This window comes from Marmota monax, unplaced genomic scaffold (assembly GCF_021218885.2).
Source record: "Marmota monax isolate L192 unplaced genomic scaffold, Marmota_monax_Labrador192_F-V1.1 WCK01_AAM20220418_F8-fsc00102, whole genome shotgun sequence".
Taxonomy (NCBI): domain Eukaryota; kingdom Metazoa; phylum Chordata; class Mammalia; order Rodentia; family Sciuridae; genus Marmota; species Marmota monax.
The window spans coordinates 1,302,918-1,308,745 of NW_026692494.1; the positions used below are offsets into that span (position 1 = coordinate 1,302,918).

Consider the following 5,828-nt stretch of genomic DNA (forward strand, 5'->3'; position numbering starts at 1 on the left):
ACAGCAGACCCAAGGCTCTCCTAACACCCCACTGTTTTCCACATACTTCGCACCCCCAACCTCCTTTCCTGTCCCCACAAACACAGCACCTTTCTTCCCACCTGAGGGCCTTTGCACCTGCTGTGGACACTTTTCTTCCTCATTAACTTCTGCCCCCACTTCAGTCTCAGGGAAGCCATGAGTGGCCAGGCCCATGAGACCCACCTGGCACCAGACTTGAACCTAACCTCACATTTATCAGGATGGTACCATGTACCTGTCTGTGGGTCCTACCCACTCAACACCCCTGCAGGTGACCTCCAATAGGGCAGGGGCCAGGGAGCCACGTACCAGGAACTGGTACTTGCCGGCCACCTCAAAGCCTTCTGACCAGGGAAAGGAGCAGCCAATAAATACGGAAAGAAATAAGGACTTCAGCCGGCAACAGGGGCCCTGGGAAAACTGGAACGAGGGAGCTGGACAGGCCACCAGAGGGACCCAAGGACACAGGCCTCGAGGCATGACCACCCAGGTAGTAGAGGAACAGGAAAGGGTCTGTGTGGCCAAGCAGGGTGAGTGACGACAGGGAGGTGACCGAACACAGGGATCTGGAAAGCAGTGAAGGCTGAGTCCCCTCCCGGTGCATTCCAGCACCCCAGGTGCCCACCTGGTGGTTAACTTCATGTGTCCGCTTGCCTGGGCCATAGGATGTCCAGGCACTTAGTCAAACATTATTCCAGGTGTTTCTGTGATGGTGTTTTAGGAGTTTAACATAAAAATCAACAGCATGAATAATGCAAATGACCCTCTCACTGGGTGGGGGTGGGCCTCATCCAATTAGTTGAAGGCCTGAGCCAAACAGAAGGGCTGGACTGTGAGAGAGGGAGGGGTTCCACCTGCCTGGCTGCCTTTGTCCTGGGACACTGGCCTTTTCCTACGTTCAAACTGGAACAGCAGCTCTTCCTCCCTGGGCTCCCAACGGCCAACAAGAGACTTTGGGATCTGTCCACCTCCAAAACCACATGAGCCAGCTCCTTATGCCCTGTCTCTGTCTGCCCCCTCCCTCCCTCCCTCCCTCCACCCCTTGTTCCTCTGGAGAACCCTGATTCATACAGAGGTCCTTGTTTTCTTGTTTTCCTATGACAAGATCAGACCCTCCAAATTTCCAGTCGGCCTCACAGGTCAGTCGGGAGGGGAACCGTCTCTCCCTCCCCTGCACTTTGGACCTCACAGCCCCTCCTGAGCACAGGCCACCTCAGCCTCTGCGGGGCCAGCACAGCCCCCAGTTTCCCCCAGAAGAGGGAAACCCTGCTGCCCAGCCCTGGACATGCCCACAGACCCCAGGCTGGTGAGTCCCTCCTGTCCTCTGTGTGGTGACCCTTGGGAAGAGGTTCTCCCTCCTAGTTCCAGATTTGGTTTCTACTGGACAGCCACGCAGAGGTCCTTGGTTTGGGTTTTGACTTTGGCTTTTCTGAGAGTGGCCGGGAGCCATGGAAGGATTAAGGGCAGGGAAGTGGCCTGGCCTGGGGCAACCAGAGTGCATTCTGGGAAACCACCGAAGGGAGGGGCTGCCGGGAAGTGAGCGATTCCAGGCTGGCTTTGCAGGAGGGTGGGCAGAAGCAGGAGACCAGCGCCCCCAGCACAGACCCGGCCAAGGACGTGCAGTAGCAGGGTGAGGGTCCCCCTCTCAGAAGGTCATTCCAGGGACACAGACCAGCAGAGCCCAATGGGAAGGCACGACAGGGAGGTGACCGCTATGACCACATGGATCTGGAAAACAGTGAAGGCTGAGTTCCCCTCCCGTGCATTCCGAGCACTGCCCAGCTCCACGGCTGAGCTGGCCTTTAAACAGGGTGACTCCTGCCCCCAGGTCCAGCTTGTGCCCAGCTCCCTGAGGAAATGGGCTGTGCCAGGGGCTGGACGGTGGCTGGGCTGAAGCTAGAGGAGGCACCGAGGCTGGAGGGAGGGAGGCCCGCGGGAAGTGACTGGTGGTGACCTGCCAGATTCCCGCCTCCCTGGGGCCCTGTGCCAGGCAGGAACGAGCATCGCCCCACTCTGCAGGGGGAAAACTGAGGCCCTCTCCCTCCAGCTGGGCGGCGGGTTTCCTAGCCCTGCTCCCCCCAGCCAGGCTCGGCCGGAAGACGGTGGCCCAGGCAGCCCCGCGGGGGGCAGGGAGGTGGGGAGGGGCCCAGCCAAACCGCAGAACAGGATTTCTCAGAACTTACAGTACGTGGGGAGAGGAGGCCGGGGCTGCCCCAGGACCTTCGCAGGGCGGAGAGACCGTGCAATGGGCCCGCGGCAGTGACCTCGGGGGAGGGACTCCGGCCACACCTCCTCCACGAGGACTCGGCCCCACGTCGGGGCACGGGGGGGGGGGGGGCACAGGGACAGACGCCAGGGGGTCCCTGCACGGCCAGGCTCGTGCTCACGCTCACAGATGCGTGCGTTTCACGCAGGAGCTCCGAGAACACACCCGTGTCCGCGTTCCCGCGCCGCCGCCCCGCACACGCCCATCTGAGCGCACGGCCCGCGCGTGCGCACCCGGCCGCCAGCCACAGCCCCTCGCTGGCGCGTCCAGGCGCTTGGACCTGGTGATCCGAGCACACAGTCCAGGCTGGGAGGGGTCCCTCATCCCCAGGGCCGTGTCCAGGCTGAGACTCAAGAAGGGACCACCTCCTTCCACCCCCCTGGGCATTCTGCACCCACCTTCGCCACCTCTCTGTCCCTCTCCCAGATGCCCCTCCGCCTTCTGGGCAGGGCACGCTCCCTGCATTATTTTAAGAGGTGAAAGTCACAGAAGGTAAAATGAACCGCGCCAAGGTGCACATTCACGAGGCTCTGCAACCACCTCCGACTCCAGAACATCTTCATCACCCCAAAACCAAGCCCGTCCAATCCGCAGCCCCACCTGCACCCGGATCCTCTCCTCCCCCAGCCCCTCCGCAACCACCACCTGCTCTCTCCAGGGATCTGCCTGTTGGGAATATTTCATATACATGGATTTAGACAACGTGCGACCTGTTGTGACTGGCTTTCTTCAGTGACTCACTTTTCTAGTTCCCACTTTAAGTGTCACCTCCTCAGAAGGACCTTCCCTGATCTGCCCAGCGCCTGAACACCCAGCCTCCTGCTCGGGGGCTCAAAGCCCTCAGCATTTGACATTATCCTGATCATTTCTTTTGTGCACAGGAAGGTTATCCACTTCCTTTGCAAAAGTGAGAAAGGGGTTTCATTCTCTCGAGGAAGTCGTGAGTGATTAGATGAGGAATGAATAAAAGAATCATGACACTCTGCTTTCGCTCTCCAAAACTCAGACTCAGCTGGGCGGTGGCACATGCCTGTCATCCCAGGATCTCGGGAGGCTGAGGCAGGAGGATCATGAATTCAAAGCCAGCTTCAGTAACTTCGAGGCTCTAAGCAACTCGGCGAGACCCTGTGTCTAAACGAAATGTAAAAAATGGCTGGGGACGTGGCTCAGTGGTGACACACCTCTGGGTTCAATCCCTGGTACAAAAAAAAAAAAAAAACCCTCGATTCAATTCAGTAGGATTTATCCTGACAGCCTAGTGGGAGAGGGGACCTATTGAGTGACATGTCCTGGTGCCAATGCAGGGGTTTCTTGTGATACACACAGAGGCTCCGGGGGCCTTCAACCTGCGAGTGGAGGCAGGGCCTGGCAGGGCGGCTGGGGATTTGACCCCACTGAAGCTGCCCCCAGGACAATCATTGGCACCTCCTCCATCCGTTGATTCTGTCAACCACCCTCCAGGGCCCACTTCATGTCACCCCAGGCACGTCAGAGCAGCCATTCAGGGAGGCCTGGCTGAGGAAGGCCAGAGGTAGAAGAGGGTCTTGTTGGGCAGGGAAAGCATCCTGGTCAGCGCACAGCAGGTGCCAAGCCTGGGGCAGGAAGGACTTGGAGGGTCAGAGCCGCTGGCCACAGCAGCGCAGTGTCGAGGGGACGGCCTGTCCCTGCCGTGTGATGTGAGCGAGGTTTGTGGCCACTCTGAGCCTGATTTCCCCAACCGTCCATGGGGGGCACAGCAATGAAGCTTTTCACAGGGTTAAACAATGCAGGAAAAGAAACACTGGACGCGGCCTGGTGGCCGGAAAGGCCTGCTTTTCACATGTGAGTGACCCGTAGGACTCGCCATCATGTGGGACAAGGTGCCAAGGCCCTCTACCGTGTCCCTGGCTGGGGCTACCCACCCCAGCTCCCACTCTTCTCCATACCTTCCCCCTGACCTGACCCCCGTGCTGCCCCATGGGCCCTTCCCAGCCACACTCTTGCTGACCCACTGTCACCTTCCTGCACCCCACGTCCACGCCCGACGCCCCTTTCTCCACGTGTGTCTAACGCGATGCCTCAGGTGGGAGGCAGCTTTAGACAACAGGAGAGAGGAACTGCTGCGTCCCCCATGATGCCTCCTCACCGAGCAGATCGTCGTGCCTGGCCCCTCTGACCTCAGAAGGGCTCAGGGATAGGGACAGGAGGGACACCCCAGCTCTGACGGCAGGGAGCGCAAGGAGCGTGTGGCCGTCCCTGGGGGGATGAGTCACAGCAACACTGTGGTCAGTCGCCACCCCGCCCCCGCCCGGCACCTGTGTGTTGGGTTCACACACCACAGGATGGGGGTTGGAGGACAGTTACAGCATAAGTGTGCTCAGCAGCCCCCACCGCCCATCTCACTCAGAGAGGAAGCCCGAGTCCTGGCCTTGACCCACGAGGCCCCACTCCATCTGCCCCGTCACCTCTCTCTGTCCCCCTTGCTCACTCAGTGGCCCTCCAGACACCGCGCATGGTCCTGCCTCAGGGCCTTTGCATGAACTGTGCTCTCTGATAGGGGATGCTCTTCCCTGGGTACACGTAAGGCTCCCTGCCTCATCTGCTTCAACTCTGTGCAAACGTCCCTTTCTCGGCAAATCCTTCCTGATCTTCCTGCTCTGACTAGAACCCACTCGCTGCTACCTTTCCTAAGTCCTTCACCTCTTTTTTCTCTGTGAAATTCTTATCATGATTCTTCGTACTATACATTTTTCTCACTTGTTTGTTTTTTCTTCTTTAATCTGCCTCCCTCGCTAGACTGTCAGACCACGGAGACAGGAAACACCTCTGTTTTGTTTATTACTCTTTCACCAGGACCTGAAACATGAGGGTAGAAGACCATCTTTCCCGTGTGAGACTATCTTTATGATTTTCATGCATAGAAGGAATCTTACACCAGGCACAGTGGTACACCCTGAAGTCCAGAGGGTCACGAGTTCCAGGTCAGCCCCAGCAACGGATCAAGAACTTGTCTCAAAAAATAAAAAGGGCTTGGGATGGAACTTGGTGGTAAAGTACCCTAGGGTTCAATTTTCAGTACCACACACCCAAAAAAAAATCTTTTTTTTAAATATCTTTATTTCATTTTTATGTGGTGCTGAGGATCGAACCTAGTGCCTCACGTGTGCTAGAAGAACACTCTACCACTGAGCCACAAACCCAGCCCGCCCAAAAAAAAATCTTAAACAAGAATGTTCAAACCATAAAGGAAAGATTGGTAAACTGGGTTACATCCAGTTTTCAAATTTTGGTACAACAGAACATGCTGTGAGTAAAGTAAAAGACAATTGGGTGAAAATCATGGGATGTTCCTGGCAAAGGATGTGTATCTAGAATGTATAAAGAGCTCTGAGAAATCAATAAGGAAAAGATACAGAAGAGGCAATTTGTAGAGGAGATAAACCAGTAGCCAATGGATCTTGACCAAAAAAAAAAAAAAATTCAACAGAGGAATGTAGATTAAACTATTTTACACCCACTCGATGGGAAAAAGTCAAAAAGTCCGTTAAAACCAAGTGTTGAG

The 5,828-nt window shown here is 56.6% G+C and overlaps 1 long non-coding RNA gene across 1 annotated transcript; it reads left to right on the forward strand.

The window, feature by feature from the left end:
• The first annotated feature begins 1,334 nt into the window (after positions 1-1,334).
• On the forward strand, positions 1,335-2,993 carry LOC124092322 (uncharacterized). The gene is made up of 2 exons (XR_009226800.1): positions 1,335-1,651; positions 2,436-2,993. It is a non-coding gene; the product is annotated as an uncharacterized LOC124092322 (long non-coding RNA).
• The last annotated feature ends 2,835 nt before the right edge of the window (positions 2,994-5,828 follow it).